This window comes from Myxine glutinosa, chromosome 14 (assembly GCF_964187855.1).
Source record: "Myxine glutinosa chromosome 14, kmMyxGlut1.1, whole genome shotgun sequence".
In the NCBI taxonomy this organism is placed as follows: Eukaryota; Metazoa; Chordata; class Myxini; order Myxiniformes; family Myxinidae; genus Myxine; species Myxine glutinosa.
Genome location: NC_136274.1, coordinates 49,149,345 through 49,168,200, shown reverse-complemented (window position 1 = coordinate 49,168,200; position 18,856 = coordinate 49,149,345). Strand labels below are relative to the sequence as shown.

Genomic DNA, 18,856 nt, shown 5'->3' with positions numbered 1-18,856 from the left:
TATTCGGCGGGTTCAAAAACCAGAGCAGGTCTCATTCCAACAGAAGAACCAGCAGTGTTTCATCTTGTGGAAGAAAAGGTATTGATATTTAATGATGAATTGATGTTCTTGAGTTCTACTCAACCAAATGTTAAATTAACTCCAAGATTAATGTTTCTTCTAACAAACCCCGGATTCAGCGGTTCAAAATATTTTGAGGAACCACTTGATATGGAAAGAGAGGAAGATAGGGTATATATTGAGTTGCTAAATGCACTTGATTATGGAGTTTCTGTTGCTGGTAAAAGTAAGAAGAATGAGAAGGAGAAACATATTATTGATGCTTTAAGTAAGCTTGGTTCGGGTGTTAGTTTTCTTCCAAATGACCCATCACAATTAGTTAATAGGCTATTATTGTTGTTAGGTAGTAAGAAGGCTGGAAACAACAATTGTTTTAATGAATCCTCAGCCATTTTAGATCAGTTGATGAACATGAAAATAATTAATAAATGTCAATACAAAGATATTTTATTAGATATTAAATAAGATGAGAAGCACAATTCTTAGTTTTAATTTCACAACGAGCGATTACACAGCTTCATTCCCTTACCCACTACAACTTGACCCCCTTACCTCATATGAGGCATCTTTGTTGTCAATGGAAACTTACAATACCCTTTTTAATATCACAGAGAAAAACAACAAGTTTAGTTATAATCCAGGAAGTGGATATAAAACTATAACCGTTTCACCTGGAGCTTACGAGATTTCTCAAATATCTTCAGAAGTCTCTCGCCTTATGAAAGAAAAAGGTGATGAACCAAAAAATATTGTAATAGATATTCAAAAACACACTTCAAAATCAACTATTAAACTTAAAAATAATTATAAAGTTGATTTCACGATTGAAAATTCGTTTAGAGAGCTATTGGGTTTCTCTTCAAAAAAGATTGAAAATAACGGGACGTTTTACAGTGATAATGTTATCCAAATATCCTCCGGTATAAATTCAGTATTAATTCATTGTGATTTGATTGATGGTGCTTATAACGATGGAATAAGAACAAATACAATATTTTCATTCAGTGCATACTCAACCCCGATTGGTTATAAATTTAATATGGAACCAAAAAATCTTGTCTATTTACCTGTGTCAGGAAAAACCATATACAGAGTAAATTTTAGGATAACCGACCAAGATAATCGTATGATATCCTTTAATGATGAAATTATATCCATCAGAATTCACCTACGTGAAGTTTTTCAATAAATAAATAATGGTTATTGTGAGAAAACACGAGTTGGGAAAATATAAAATAATTACAGGGGAGGGCATGTTCCTTTCACCAGACTATACAAGGTATGTGGGTAGAGGATACTATAAACCTAAGAGACAACGAGGTGTAGGTCATCAATTTCGAAATAAAGGAGATGGGATAATTGATACTCTAATGGGTATTGGTTCAACCATCCTTAAACATAAAGACCTAATTGGTTCAACTGCTTCTGCCGTGGGCTCCGTTGCGGGTGCTATAAAGAGTATAAAAGATGCTCAAAAGGAGTCTCATAAATTACAAGCAATCAAAGAAATAAAAAAAGGTAAAACTCAACTATCTTCACAAGAACGACAAAAAATCATTAAAATACTTGGGTCAGGGTTTCAACAATTTTAATGCTATATAAATACAAGTATGGAAGCGATTGATAGTATCTATGATTTGGATGATACGATTATCATTTCAAACTCCACTAAAAAGGAAGACTATTTTAAGGTAAATGCTATAACAGGAACAGACTGGAATTCAAACGGAACAAAAAGTTTTGAAATAAATAATCAACAAACTTACTTGAATATAGCTGATAGTTTCTTGCTGTGTAAATTTAAATTCACTAAGGCTGCGAATAATACTAATGCTACACTCGTAAATGATTTCTTCTGGAAAATGTTTGACAGTGTCCGCCTGTATATTGGAACACAAGAGGTTGAAGCGGTTGATTATGTCTCTGCTACATCTGAAATGATGAAATTTACACTATATTCGTTTAGTGATAGAATGGGTAAGGGAGCTGTTGAGGGTTTTATTCCTGATATGTCAACGGGTACAAACGCAGACCCTGGTTATAGTCAAAGGAAGTCAATGTATAATGATGACGCAAAAGCTGAGAATAGTTTTACCGTAGCAGTACCTCTGAAAGGTATATTTGGATTTTGTGATTATGATAAAGTTTTGTATGGGCTTAAAATTAGATTTCAACTACAAAGGAATGATAATGTAAATAGATTGCTTTTTGGGGATGAAAATGCTTTTGGAGAAAATAATAAATTTGTTATTAATGATTTGTGTTGGTATATCAGTGAATATACTCCTAATCTTAAAACGGAAGAGATGTTAAATAGAAGACTTAACTCAAAGAAACCGCTAAATGTATCATACCTTAAAAGAAGATGTCAACACGTTAAACTGGAACACACTACCTACACTTGGAATTTAGGTGTTCTTCAAGGAAAGCCACGATACCTCTGGCTCATTTTTAAAAAACCAGATGGAGAGGACGGTACTAATAAGAATAATGCCCTGAGTGATAATGCAAAGGTGAAACAACTTCGGGTTTCTCTTGATGGCACATTTTATCCGCGAGATAGATTGGAAATTGATTGGGAAAAAAATGATTATGCGGAAGCCTACAAGTCCTACCAAAAGGTGTGTGAAAGTAATGGTAATAATGATCCTATTTTGGATATGGTTGCGTTTCAAAAACTTTATACAATCTACGCAATTGACCTGAGTTCTCAAAAGGAAACTATAAAGTCTAATCGAGTGGATACTTCTCTATACATTGAAAGAGGGGAGAGTGAAGAGGTTAATGCATATTGTTTGCTTTTGGAGGAAACAGAATTACAGATTAATACAGATAATGGTGTTATGATTAATATCACATAGGTTTTTTCTCATAAATAAATGGTTGGGGTATATGTTAATCAAATCAATCTTAATAAATTAACATCTTGTATTCAAAATCAAAAGCCTTGTATTATTAATGTTAATACAATTCAAAGAAAAGGAGCTGTAAGAATTGATGTTTTACTCACACACACACAAGTAAAAACACTAAATGATGTTGGATCACTTAAAATTAAAATGACGAAACCTATGTTAAAGAAATATTCAATAGACGAGTCAAGAGGAGGATTTCTCCCGTTTCTAATTCCTTTATTTGCTGGTTTAAGTGCGGCGGGAGCATTGACTGGTGGTATTTCAGCAGCGGTAAAAACTGCTAACGAAAGGAAGGCACAACTAAAAGCTCAAAAAGAATTGGAAAGACATAACAAGGAGTTGGAGAAACAAATTAGTGGAAGTGGTGTAATTGTAGATTTTGCTCAAAAACTTGAAAGTCTACCTGATAAAGCTAGATTGTTGGTTGGAGATATGCTTTCCTCTATCGCTCAAGCGGGTGTTAAACTAACTAAACGGGGTAATGGATTGTATCTTTCTCATAAATAAATGGATAAATGGTTTAAACAATTTGGAAAGAATACAACGTCAAATATAGAACTAGCTAAGTATTGTAAAACACTAAAAATTGATAATGTGGTTATTTGTATGAGAGATGAATTAACACATATAAATAAGAATACAAAGAATATTATTATGAATTTAGACACACAGAATGGTTCTCATTGGGTTTGTATTCATAATAGTCAGGATAAATATTATTTTGATAGTTATGGTATGCCACCACCTGTTGAAGTAATACAATTCTTACAGAATGGTGTTTATCAAACATTCCAAGTTCAAGAAATTAATTCTAAATGTTGTGGCCAATTATGTTTATATGTATTATTTCAACTCAACAATAATGAAAATTTTTATGATATCATTTTTTATCTAATATAAATGACCTATGTTGGAAAAGATGGTTCTATCTTTGGAAAATCCTCTCAGGATATTGATTTATCAAATTATTATACAAAGGCACAGGCTGAACGACAAAAATATAGTGTAAGTAAAAATATTAATATGAAGAATACTTATAAATTAATCAATTATCCAAACCCTACAGATGCGAATGACTTGATTAGATTCAGTGATTTATCACAATATATATCTTTAAAGAAAACAGCACGTTTTGTGAAACAAGTAAAATTTACAACCACAACACCTGGTTATACTGACCATACACCTTTCCTCATTGAATTTAACTACCTGCTTACAATTAAATTTTATAAAGAAGGACATTTAGTTAATATGCGAATTAATAAATGGGGGTATGATATGCCTGATTTAGGGTATAATTGGTCTTTTTCAATAAACATAGAAGACCTACATGATTTAAATCAGTCTCGTAAAGAAGAATATTATCCACTTGGTGAAGATAAGGATTTATGTGGAAGTACAATTAGTAAACAACAAATACGTGATTTTAAGAAAATAAAAATATATGATAGTATAGCGATGGTTCGCATGACAAAGAAGGAAGGTAATGAGATAAGGATAGAAAGCCGAGGAATACAAACCGATTTGGTAGTGGGAAGATGGGGTGGTATTACCTGTCATAATATTAATCTCACATATATTTCTGATACATAAATGGCAGGAAGAAGACTACAAGAGAATTATAATTTTTGTATTCAAGGATACCTACAAGAAAAGGGTGCTCGGTATTACATACCTTATGATTTGGAGCATATACATGGGAATTTTGTCATAAAAAACTGGCCTTATACTGATATTGTTAAACCCACAAATAGAGACTTGTTTAAAATATTAAATAAAAATGAACTTCTCAAAGTTATGAAATATAAAACTCTTTTAGAAATCGTCAACAAATCTTATTGGTATCCTATTATGAGAAAAATAATTATAGATACAAGAATATCTCAAAATCCAGATGAGTATATGTATAATATTCTTTGGGGTTCAAACTCAAGGGTAGCAAGGGATGAGGAAGGAGTTGAAGAAGAGAAGGAGGAAAGAGAGAAAAAGGAGAAGGAGGAAAGGGAGAGGGAGGAGAAGGAGGAGAGGGAGAAAAAGGAGGAGAAGGAGGAGAGGGAGAAAAAGGAGAAGGAGGAAAGGGAGAAAAGGGAGAAGGAGGAAAGGGAGAAAAGGGAGAAAAAGGAGAAGGAGGAGAGGGAGAAAATGGAGGAGGAGGAGAGGGAGCAAAGAGAGAGGGAGGAAAAATATAAAAAGATGGAAATCACTGAGATTCATAAAAGATTGAGTGTATTAAAGCAAATAAATCAATCTCAACGCACCGAAGAGGAAATTAAAGAATTAACAACTCTTATGAAGATAATGGTTTCAAAAATAAGAACGTCAATGTCTTCAATTTCAGAGATTTAAACGAGAAAGTGGTGAAGAAGAAGAAGAAGAAGAAGGAAAAGATTATGTGATTGATGATGTTGGTGCCATTGACTTTAGTTAGTTTTTATTTGTAAATAAATGGAGGAGAGAGTGAAGGCATTCCTTAGGATTCTTTATGTTTTAAAAATAAAGATTGAAATGTATATGTTGAAAACCAAAAAGGTTTTGATACTCTGTCGGAATTTTTCTGATAAATAAATATGAGTTATTGTCTCAAATGTAAAAAGAAAACTAAATCTAAAAATATCTCATGTTAAAGCTAAAAATAATAGAGTTTATCAAAAAGGAATATGTCAAGTATGTGGCTCTAAAAAGTGCCAATTCATCTCTCCTAAAAGAGGAGGAGACATACAAAAGTTTCTGTCAGGAAGTAAATTTACAACAACTGGAATTCCAGGGGAATTACACCTTCCAGGGTATTCTTTCTGTGGTCCAGGAACAAACTTGGATAAAAGATTAGATGAGGCTGACAATCCTAAACCTTGGTCTAAACCTACAAATAGGGTTGACGAAGTGTGTATGAAGCATGATATTGCTTATGGGAAAACCACTACGTTAACTGAAAAACATAAAGCCGACAGCGAAATGTTGTATAATTTGTCTTTGATACAAAATCCAACGTTGAGAGAGAAAGTTGATAGGTTTATTGTGAGAAATTTGATAAATGCTAAATTGAAACTTGGTCTTGGTTATTCCTCAAAAAACTATTAGGCTCTAATGATGCCATCAAGACTGAGGAGCTTTTGGCTGAAGAATTACACAAACCTATAATCACAAAGTTTAAAAGAAGGAAGGTTTATTCTAAATACACTGACCACATATGGTCCGCTGATTTAATTGAATTGAATAATGACAGGGGATACAGGTATGCTTTAACCGTTATTGATTTGAGGAGTAGATTTGCCTGGGTTGTCCCTTTAAAAAATAAAAGGGGTGATACTTTAATGTTAGCCTTTAAGCTAATATTTGATCGGGATAAAAGGAAACCAAAGAAGTTATGGACTGATGAGGGAACAGAGTTCTATAACAAAATATTCATGAAATTTCTTAAGGGGAAGGGTATTAAATTATACAGCACCTTTAATGAAGGAAAGGCAGTTGTTATTGAGCGTTTTAATCGTACTTTAAAAGAGAAATTATATAAAAAATTCACACAACTCGGTTCTCAAAAATGGGTGTATTTAATTCAGGATATTGTAGATAATTACAATAATACAGTTCATTCATCAACACAATCAAAACCATCAGAAACATTTACAAAATTAGAATATGAAAAGGAGATTAATTTGAGAAAGCCCAAGTTTAAAGTTGGTGATATTGTAAGAATATACAAATGGAAAAGTCATTTTGAGAAAGGTTATACACAAAAATGGACTCGTGAATTATTTAAAATCATTGATGTAATGGATACAGTCCCTTGGACCTACAAATTATATGATTTAAATGGAGAAGAAATCTTGGGTTCATTTTACTCACAAGAATTACAAAAAACACAAGTAAGCAGTTAATACCCTTGAAAATAATAAATAAATAAATAAAATGTAATGGGGATACGTTTTTAAATCTGTGAACCCCAAACACAGAATCCCACAACTTTTTAGTTGGGGCTTAACTTTTGTGTGTGTATAATGGGGATACGTTTTTAAATCTGTGAACCCCAAACACAGAATCCCACAACTTTTTAGTTGGGGCTTAACTTTTGTGTGTGTATAATGGGGATACGTTTTTAAATCTGTGAACCCCAAACACAGAATCCCACAACTTTTTAGTTGGGGCTTAACTTTTGTGTGTGTATAATGGGGATACGTTTTTAAATCTGTGAACCCCAAACACAGAATCCCACAACTTTTTAGTTGGGGCTTAACTTTTGTGTGTGTATAATGGGGATACGTTTTTAAATCTGTGAACCCCAAACACAGAATCCCACAACTTTTTAGTTGGGGCTTAACTTTTGTGTGTGTATAATGGGGATACGTTTTTAAATCTGTGAACCCCAAACACAGAATCCCACAACTTTTTAGTTGGGGCTTAACTTTTGTGTGTGTGTGTATGTGCGAGTGAGTCATAATAATATACAAACCCTAACCCAACCCAAGCCCTAACCCAACCCCATCCCTAACCCAAACCCATCCCTAACCCAACCCATCCCTAACCCAACCCCATCCCTAACCCAACCCCATCCCTAACCCAACCCCATCCCTAACCCAACCCCATCCCTAACCCAACCCCATCCCTAACCCAACCCCAACCCTAACCCAACCCCATCCCTAACCCAACCCCATCCCTAACCCAACCCCATCCCTAACCCAACCCCATCCCTAACCCAACCCATCCCTAACCCTCACATTCAAAATCCCAACCCTAACCCAATCCCATCCCTAACCCAACCCCAACCCTAACCCTCACATTCAAAATCCCAACCCTAACCCAACCCATCCCTAACCCAACCCCATCCCTAACCCAACCCCATCCCTAACCCAACCCCAACCCTAACCCTCACATTCAAAATCCCAACCCTAACCCAACCCCATCCCTAACCCTCACATTCAAAATCCCACCCAAACCCTAACATAATCTTTCTTTTCTTCTTTTTTAAATACGTATTTCTTTTTTTTTTTTTCCTCTTCCTCCAATTCTGTCTTTCAAGGCTTTTAAGTTTGAAGAAGTAGAAATGGGAAGAAAGAATTTTCCAGCATTTTCTTCCTCGAACTTTCTTGATATTGCTTAAATCAAGCGTCATTAAATAAAGAACATTGTTCATTGCTTTAGAATGCAAAGAGTCTCCAAGATGTACCCCACAGGTAGAGTCTCCAAAATAAAACCAACTTTCCAAGTTCCCAAGGTATAACCACAATCCTGTTGAGTCTCCAAGATAGGTATCACATTCCGAGTTATCAAAACAAAACCCCCATTCAGAGTCTCCAAAACGAAACCAGTTTTCAAAGTCTCCAAGGTAAAACTCTTTTCCTAATTTTATGAAATTTAGTGAGTCTCCAAGGTAGGCTCCACAGTTAGAACCATCTAGGCAAACCTCATAATTTGTTTTTCCCAAATTTAGTGAGTCTCCAAGGTAGGCTCCACAGTTAGAACCATCTAGGCAGACCTCATAATTTGTTTTTCCCAAATTTAGTGAGTCTCCAAGGTAGGCTCCACAGTTAGAACCATCTAGGCAAACCTCATAATTTGTTTTTCCCAAATTTAGTGAGTCTCCAAGGTAGGCTCCACAGTTAGAACCATCTAGGCAGACCTCATAATTAGTTTTTCCCAAATTTAGTGAGTCTCCAAGGTAGGCTCCACAGTTAGAACCATCTAGGCAGACCTCATAATTAGTTTTTCCCAAATTTAGTGAGTCTCCAAGGTATAACTCTTTGGCTGGGTCATCAAGGTAGAACTCGTTCAGTGGGTTTTGTTTTGATAACTCACAATAAGTATCATCATGGTAGAACTCTTTTTCAGGATTTTGTGGATCTCCAAGGTATAACTCTTTGGCTGGGTCATCAAGGTAGAACTCGTTCTGTGGGTCTTGGTTGTTCAAAAGATCTTCAAACAAAAAAATAACTTTATCCCAAGTTGTGTTAAAAGTAGAATTTTCATTTCGTAGCTCAGATACAATTTCCTCCATCGACAAGAGGTTCGAGTCCAGTTCATCAATCTGAAGGTTGAGCGCTACACAGGTAGTAGGACTCCAAGGAATAGCAAAGTTATCCCATTCCATTTCGGCATAGGAGTCCATTCTCAAGTGAAGCAGAAAGCGTGTTTGAAAAAGCCTGTGTGGTCGGTGCCTTTTATAAGAAGGGCTGGGTGTGTGTCATTTCCTGTGGAAATTCCCTGGGCGTGTCTTAACTGGAAATGATGTGATGGAAATTCCCTGAAAATGATGTAATGTATTACCTGGAAATGATACAATGCTGAAGAGTTTATAAAGTGGGTGGGACTTAGCAAAAGTGGGCGGAGCTTAGCAAAAGTGGGCGGGTGTAGCAAAAAGTGGGCGTGGCTTAACAAAAAGTGGGCGGGTTTAGTAAAAAATGGGCGTGGTTTACCAAAAAGTGGGCGGAGCTTACCAAAAAAATGGTATGTGGCACTGGAGGCGCTCAAACAAGAACATTGAGGGAGGTTTACCATTTTATCTTAGCTCAGTTAAAATATCTTAATAAAGAACCAAACTCAAACATATTTTTTGTTAATATATTAGATGGTGAAGAGAGTTGTAGGAGAATTAAATTATTTCCCACGCATAAACAAATATTTGTAGGGTCGTTGTTTGAGTGGGTTATATTCACCAGATGATATTAAGAGTAAAAGGTTAAAAGGTCCATGAGGTCAGAAGGATCACAGGTGTTTAAGTGGTCTAATGAATAAGGATAACATGTCAAAAGGTTAGAAGGTTCGTAAAGAACAGGGTGAGAGAAATATAGGTGTTTAGGGGCAATGAGGGAGGGAAAGAATTAATATGGAAGTGAATGGGTCAATGTTTGAGTGGGTCAAAGATTAATCTGCCAGATGATATGTAGAAGAAGGATGATAGGTCTATAAGAGAAAACAAATATTTGTAGTGTTTGAGTGGTCTAATGAACAACATTAAGGATAGGTACTACAGACAAAAGGTTCATAAAGATGAGGGTGGGAGAAATAGAGGTGTTTATGATTTTTGAAAAAGACAAGGGGGTAAATGACATTAGATAGGGATTTCCCATGTTAAACGGAGGTGTCCCAGAAGCAACATTATTACACTACTAGTGGTTGACCTTTGGCCTATGTTGACCTTTTGGCCTACGTTGATCTCAAAGATAGTTGGTGGTTGAATTCAGTTAGCTGATATGTAAATCCTATTCAAATTTCAAGTCAATCGGATGAAAATTGAGGATTTTTGAAATTCAAAAAAAAAATGGTTGACCTTTTGCCTATGCTGATCTCAAAAATCGTTGATGGTGGAATTCAGTTCACCGATATGTAAATGCTATTCAAATTTCAAGTCAATTGGATGAAAATTAAGGATTTTAGAAATTAAAAAAAAAAGGTGGTTGACCTTTGGCCTATGTTGACCTTTTGACCTCAAAAATATACAGGATTTTGTCGGACCACGAACTCTACCATTTGGTGAAGTTTCGTGAAGATCGGATAAAAACTGTGACCTGTAGGCAAGTATAAGTGAGCGGACAGACAAACACACAAACCTATAAACAAACACAAATGAAAAATCACTCATAGAGCGACACTTGGAAAAACAGAACAAAGTAGAATGGCACTTAGTAGATAATACTTTTGACCGCAAAAATAATTTGTGGTTGAATTCAGTGACCTGATATGCAAATCGTCTTCAAAGTTTAAGTTAATGTGAGAAAATTGACAATTTTAGAAATTTGGCCTATGTTGACCTTTTGGCCTATGTTTACCTCACAAATAGTTGGTGGTTGGTTTCATTAAGCTGATATGCAAATCCTATTCAGATTTCAAGTCAATTGGATGAAAATTGAGGATTTTAGAAATTTGTAAAAGTTGTTGACCTTTGGCCTTTGTTGACCTTTTCGCCGAGGCTGATCTCAAAAATAGTCGGTGGTTTAATTCAGTTAGCGAATATGTAAATCCTATTCAATTTTCAAGTCAATTGGATAAAAATTGAGGATTTTAGAAATTCGAAAAAAGTGGTTGACTTTCAGCCTATGTTGACCTTTTGACCTCAAAAATATATAGGATTTTGTCGGACCACGAACTTTACCATTTGGTGAAATTTCGTGAAGATCGGTTTAAAATTGCGACCTGTAGGCAAGTATATGTGAGCGGACAGACAAACAAACAAACATGAAAAATCACTTATAGAGCGACACTTGGCAAAAGAGAACAAAGCAGAATGGCAGTCAGTAGAGCATCCTTTTGACCTCTTAAATAATTGGTGGTTGAATTCAGTTAGCTGACATGAAAATCCAATTCAAATTTCAAGTCAATCAGATGAAAATTGATCCTTTCAGAAATTTGAAAAACGTGGTTGACCTTTGGCTTATGTTGACCTTTTGGCCGATGCTGATCTCAAAAATAGTTGGTGTTTGAATTCAGTTCACTGATATGTAAATCCTATTCAAATTTCAAGTGAATCGGATGAAAATTGAGGATTTTAGAAATTTGAAATTGTTTTTTTTACCTTTGACCTATGTTGACCTTTTGGCCTATGCTGATCTCAAAAATAGTTGGTGGTTGAATTCATTTAGCCGTTATGTAAATCCTTTTGAAATTTCAAGTCAATCGGATGAAAATTGAGGATTTCAGAAATTTGAAAAAGTGGTTGACCTTAGGCCTATGTTGACCTTAGGGCCTATGTTGATCTCAAAAATTGTTGGTGGTTGGTTTCAGTAAGCTGATATGCAAATCCTATTCAGAGTTCATGTCAATCGGATGAAAATTGAGGATTTTAGAAATTTCAAAAAAGTAGTTTACCTTTGGCCTATGTTGACCTTTTGGCCGACGCTGATCTCAAAAATAGTTGGTGGTTGAATTCAGTTCGCCAATATGTAAATCCTATTCAAATTTCCTTGTCAATCGGATGAAAATTAAGGATTTTCGAAATTCAAAAAAAAGTGGTTGACCTTTGGCCTATGTTGACATTTTGGCCTATGCTGAGCTCAAAAATAGTTAGTGGTTGAATTCAGTTAGCCAATATGTAAATTGTAAATCCTATTCAAATTTCAAGTCAATCGGATGAAAATTGAGCATTTTAGAAATTTGAAAAAAGGTGGTTGACCATTTTTTTATTTTTTTATTTTTTTTGTATACTGAATCGAGGCTCGTGAAAGAACATTTATTTCACAAACAAATCAACCAGACAAACAAAATATACAAAAAGAGGGAGCGGAAGACAAGATAGGGAGAGAAGGGGAAGCACACAACCACAACATTTGAGAGCAGGGAGAAGTGTGGGAGGGAGAGGGCTTGGTTGGAGGAGGCGTGGGAAGGGGGGGGGGGGGGGGGGAGAGAGGTATAAAACACAAGGGGACCGAAATTAGTGGGGGTAGAAAAGATCAAGGTTTTGGATGGGGGAGGATAAGAGATGGTGGTGAACAGCTGTTTTAAAGACCTGGAGGGTGGAGTGGGATTGAAGAGAGTGAGGGAGTTTGTTCCAGAGGTGGGAGAAAAGAGGAATGAAGGAGTGAAGGTGAGCAGAAAGTCTTGATTTTGGCAGTTTAACCATAAGAGGGTTGCAGGCAGATCTTGTGCGACCTGTAGGAATATTTGTGGGACAGAGCCCAGAGAGAGCTGGGGGGGGGCAAGGCCAGAGAGGAGTCGGTAGAAGACGGAAAGACCACCAACCTGCCTGCGGTGGGTGAGTGAAAGGCCCTTGGAGTTAGCTTCATCGCGGGAGATTCCAATGATTCTGAACGCTTTGGTTTCAACAGCGTGAAGATGAGCTAGGTGTGAGGCAGGAGCACCAGACCAGAGGGGAGAGCAGTAATCCATTGAGCTGCGGATGAAAGCCTTGTATGTGGTGAGGAGCTCAGGTGTGCGAAGGAAGGACTTCGCACGACGGAGGATGCCCAGTCGGCGACTGGCTTTGGAGGCCAGATTTGAAATGTGGTTTTCCCAGGAAAGATCATGGCAAATAGTGAGACCCAAAAGCTTGAGTGACAGAACTTCTTGGAGAGGATTATTCAGAAAGTGGATGGGAGGGTTGTCCAGTCGGTCTTTTCGGAGAGACATCGTAAGAGTGTGAGATTTATCAGGATTGAAAGACATGTTCCATTTGTTTGCCCAGTCTGTGATTTTGTCCAGGTCTGCAGAGAGTGAGGAGGCTGCAGACTGCCGATCTGAGGGATGAGGAATGGAGCGACAGAGAGTAGAGTCGTCAGCAAAGAGATGGAGAGGATTTTCAAGAGAGTCAGAGAGATCATTGATGAAGACCAGAAAAAGCACAGGGCCCAGAACACTACCTTGGGGAACTCCAGCCTGAACAGGAAGAGGAGATGAGAGAAACCCATTCAGGGCCACACGTTGACTACGACCAGAGAGGAAGTCCGCCAGCCATGCGTGGAGATTTTCATGGATACCAAAGGAGGAGAGTTTGGTGAGCAGAGCAGGGTGCCAGACCGTATCGAAGGCACGTGAAATGTCAAGTGAGACAGCTCTAATTTCCTGTTTGGTGTTGAGGACCTCCATCCATTGTTGAGAAAGCAGAAGCAGCATGTCCAGAGTAGAGTGACCAGGTCTGAAACCAAATTGATGATCAGAGATCAAGCCATTGGAGAAGAGGAAAGATTTTATATCTGAAGCAATGATGGAATTCCATGACTTTGCTGATAATTGGGAGAAGGCTGATTGGTCTGTAGTTGCTAGGATCTGTTTTTGCACCTTTTTTGTGCAAAGCGGTGATGTTGGCTGATTTCCAAGCAGATGGCAGATGACCTTGAGCAAACGAGAGGGTGAAGAGAACAGAAAGAGGGAGTGAAAGAGTGGAAGAACATGATTTTAGGACCCGTGGGCTGATGCCGTCAGGACCAGTTGCAGAATCAGAGTCGAGGGTTGACAGAAACTTTTCCACCTTGTCAGGAGGAAAGGACACAGAGTCCAGGAGCAGCTGGGTACGACTGGGTACGGTGGGTACAGAGAGGGATGGGTTTGGGACACAAGATTTAGAGGCAAACACAGAGTTGAGGCATTCAGCTTTTTCATGTGCGGAGTCAGCCGTTAAGCCGTTTGAGGTGAGGGAGGGGATGGAGGGGGAACAAACACCAGAAACAGATTTGACCAGACGCCACCAGGATTTGGAAGAGGGAGACAGATAAGAGAGTTCGGTCTTGAGAACGGTGAGGTATTGTTTCCTGGCTCTCCTGAGGGTGGACACACACTTGTTTCGGGCTTTGTGAAAGGAAATGAGATTTCCTTCTGTTGGATTTGCTTTCCAGGAGACGAAAGCAAGTTGTTTCAGGGCAACAGCCTCACCACAAGATTCCGTGTACCATGGACGGGAGGAAGGGTATGACAACTGAAGACGAGATGGGATAAATCTATGCATGAGAGAGAGCAATTTACTTTGAAAGAATTCCCAGGATGAGTTTATGTCAGAGGCGGTAGAGATGGGAGACCAGTCCAGATGATTGATGGTTGCTTGAAGACCGTGCCAGTTGGCCTGAGTGAAATGCCAGACTCGTCGACGCTGAGGAGGCTCTCTGAGAATGGTCAGAGAGATGTCCACTTTGACAAGCACATGATCAGATGAGCCGATTGGAGCAGAAGAGCAGCAGACATTTTCAGGGAAGTTAGTCATGACCAAGTCCAGAAGAGAAGATGCTCCGTTGACTGAGATCCGGGTCGGGAAATTGACAGATTGTGTCAGTCCCAGTGAGTCGCAGAAGTCCTTTGCTGAAGAGCCATGGCTGGTGAGAGAGGTACCCACACCCAGCCATCTGGCATGGTGACAATTGAAATCACCACATATGAGGAAGAGAGAGTTGGGATGGGTAGATAGAAGTTGGTCCATATTATCAGACAGCGAGATGTAGATTGAGTCATCACTGTTTGGTGGACGGTACAACACACATATGAACAAAAGGTGGGAGCGAAGGGGAAGCCGTAGCCAAAGGTATTCCTGGGGGTGAGGTGGAGAGAGGGCAGTGGAGGGCGAGTGAGGAAGAGAGTTTTTTATAAAGATAGCAACCCCATCTCCAGGACGAGGCTCAGGTCTATCATACCGGAGGAGGGAGTAACCTGGGAGAGATACCAAGGCATCAGAGACATCATGAAGGAGGAAAGTTTCTGTTAAGCAGATCACATCTGGTTTGTCAGAAGCAACCTGTATGGAGAGATCAGTCAAGTTTGAGCGAAGGCCCCAGATGTTTGAGGTCCATACCGTTAATGAAGAGGAAGGGGAGCATCGGGTACAGAACAAGGGGGGGGGGGGAGGGGTAGCGTAAGATGTGGAAGAGGAGGAAGAGGTAGGGAGAGCTGTTGAAGGTGTATCAGAGATTTCAGAATAGCTTGGAGAAAGGGAAGAATGGGGTGGACAAAAGGTTTGATGGAGATTGGGTGAGGCACTGTGAGGTGTTATTTGAGGAGGGGGAAGAGCGAGGCAGAAGGTTGGGGGAGATTAAGGTGAAAGTTGGGAGGGGGAAGAAGCAGGGAGGATGCTTTGAGGAGGAGGGGTGAGAGGGGAGTCTAGGAGGGGAGGAGCGAGGGAGAGTCTCGGAGGGGAGGGGTGTGGGGGGAGTTTAGGAGGGAGGGGAGGGGCAAGGGGGGAGATTTGAAAGGGATGGGTGATGGGGAGGATTTGGAGGGGAGGGGTGATGGGGAAGTTTTGGAGGGGAGGGGGGATGGGGAGGTTTTGGAGGGAAGGGGGGATGGGGAAGAGTTGGAGGGGAGGGGTGAGATTGGATTTTGAAAAGTGTACGATTCATGGGAAACGAAAATTTTTTGCAAAATGAGTTTGAGACCTTCGAGTCAAAAATACGTTTGAGGACGCTGAAGGAGGGGTGGAGTTCTGGAGAGTTTAGGGAATGTAGAAAAGAGGAACTGTAAGAGATGGTATTGTTTTATTTTTTTGGAATGAATAGATTTGGTGAGCAAGACGAAAGCATCTTTTTGTAGGAGAAGAAGAAAAAGGTGTTATAATATATGAGAGAAAGTAGTTGTTCAGGGGAGAGATTATGCATTTATAACCACGTGATCGCGAACAACATGAACGAAGAACGAACGAACAAATAAGAACAACAAATAAACGAATAAGACCTGAGAAGGAAATCTTTTTTTGGGTTGTTTTTTTTTTTTGAGTAGAGATATTAAACAAGGAGGTATGGGGTGAACGACTGGGACGAAACAGAGAACGAAAATAATTGCAGCGCATTCGACGAACCGCTGAGAGGAAAACAAAACCACAAGGTCGGAGACGGTACGGTAGCCTAAGCCTACTTTGTGTTATGTTGACCTTTTGACCTCAAAAATATATAGGATTTTGTCGGACCACGAACTCTATTTCGTGGTGAACTCATAAGTCATAACTCACTCATTTGGTGAAGTTTCGTGAAGATTGGTTAAAAACTGTAACCTGTAGGCAAGTATAAGTGAGCGGACACACACACACACACACACACACACACACACACACACACACACACACACGATCAACATACTTGCAAAAAAAAAAAAAAATTCCAAGTAATAACGCACAAGACCAACCAATATACTTGAAAAATATTACATTTTCACAAGTAAAAAATACCGTTTTTGCAAAGCACTTGCTCACTATTGTGCCCAAATTTCAGCTTCCTAGCTCAAAAGATGGCTGAGATATCGTGCGCATCATCGCCAGGCCTAGAGATGGAATGTGAAAGGAACGGTGTACAAAAACAAATGGAGTGAAAACTGAGTACCCCTTTGGTGCTCGGCGATGACGTCATGGAGCAGCTGCAGATGGAATAGGAAAGGGGAGGTGTACAATAACTAACTCGGGGCTTTGTTGGTTGCTGTTGCTTCGGAGAGTGCTGGACTTAGCATAGCATAGCACATAGCTGCAGAGTGCTGGACAGGGCTGCAGCATAGAACCGGAAAAAAATATATATATATATATATTGTAACGGTTTTGAGAAGTGTGTAACGAATTTGAGAAGTGTAACGGTTTTTGCGAAGTGTAACAATTTTGGAGGAAGTGTAACGAATGTGAAAACGTTACAATGTGAACGTTACAAAAGTATGGTAATATATATATATTAGGGTGCATCAAACGCCCCTATGTCAAGAAAACAATCTGTCCCCAATTTTATTTTGTTCCAGTCATAAAATAAAGTTCCTATGCAAAATTTGGTAAGGTTTTGATATCATCTTCTGGGTCCACCTCAGCAAATTAGATTTTGAGTCGGTAGTATCAGAGTCAGAAATTTGACGCGCAGCTGTTTTGAGGCCCATAAATAAAAATGAAAGGATTGACCGATTGCTACATACAATAGCTCTTTGGAAAGGTATTATTGTGCTCTGTAGCAATATATAATCATCATCGGGATAGGGATATAATTCACTTATACACAAATAGTCAAAATCATGATTTTATTGGTATAATCATGTGTATTATAGATACCAGAATGATATAATTTTTATTACAGTAGAATCATGTATACACAATCTTAGCATTTATCATCTTAATACGAGTACATCTGACTATGGATGAACATGAAAATAGAAACAAAACAAAGATACTGTAGTTTTCATGGATATTTCTGACAGTTTAGTCTTGAGCTGCTCGCTTTCGAAGATTCGGTTCCTCCTTGCGGTTGTGCTCAACAACTTGTAGCACATTTTGGTAGTGGTCTTCACTTCTGGCTGCTGAAAGGAAGTCAGAGCTAAGCTTAACTCCCCTTTCTGCAGAGTCATTCACCACATTCAAGGCTTCAACATTAGTCCATGATGTCTGGTAGGCTGCTGCAGAGTTAGTCCATTCTTGAACATCGGTAACTAGAAATGCCCAGTCAAGCTTCAGATGATGAAATAGGTACCATGAATCTGGTCCAACAAAATCAGCCAGAGTGGTCTTCTCAGTCAAGTCATCAGGAAATCTGGGCTTTCCAAACCCAGTACCAAACCGTCCTTGTGGGTTGGTTACTGGAAAATCTGGCTGAACCTCCAGAAGTCTGTCTGCCAGAGCACGGCGATGGTCATGAGGAACAACTGAGCTGAAGAGGGCAAGTGGAACCATCTCTTCTGTGAGGTACCAGAGATGTCGTTTGAAGGCTTTCAGGGCACTTCTTGAGATTCCAGCATTGACAGCTTCATACTGTTTCAGTTTGGAGATGAGCTGCAGGTCATTCCATGGGGCATCGGTGACAGAGGTACATGTCATCCACCAGGAGCTGTATACTAGAGTGACAAACGTGACAAATTCTCTGATCTTTGGCACTTGTTTTTCTGTGGTAATTGTACCTGCTGGAAGATCAGCGATTTGTTTTTCGAAGAGACATAATTTGATTGAGTAGAGGAGCTTCGCCATCCATCTGGCTTTATGCAGTGCACCAGGACGCTTGAAGGTTATTTGATGTTCAGCTACTTCACCATCAAGGAATACAGTACACAGATCAACAAATTCCAAATAATCATCACGTCTTAGAGATTGCTCGGTGTGACAGAGTCTGAGAACATTATTTTGCCAGTCACTTGTCAAACTTGTTGCTGCTTCATTTAGTTGAGATGGATCAAATCGTGAAAGTGGTTCATTGAATGTGTGTGGAAACATTTCAAAGTTCTTGCGAAACCTTGAGAAGAGGAAGATATCTGGTGACTTAGATGCTTCAACTTTAAGATCAGTAAAAATGTGCGTAAGAATGACTTCACCAATGTGGTGTCTGCAGCCTGACCACAGAAGAGCTTTGTTTAGCCGTTGTTGAATTGTTACACAAGCTGCACTGATGTGGCCGGTGTTAGATGCAGTTGTGTCAAATGTCAAGTTGACAACATTCTCTTGGCAGTTCCATGATTCAAGTAGGTTATTAGTCAGCTGAGCAATTATATCTCCAGATTTACGGTCTGTTCCAGGCTTGTAGGATGGAACA

The 18,856-nt window shown here is 38.8% G+C and overlaps 1 protein-coding gene across 1 annotated transcript in view; it reads left to right on the top strand.

The window, feature by feature from the left end:
- The window catches only part of LOC137413133 (polycystin-1-like), a 162,442-nt gene that overhangs the window by 130,572 nt on the left and 13,014 nt on the right, over window positions 1-18,856 (top strand). The window lies entirely within an intron of this gene.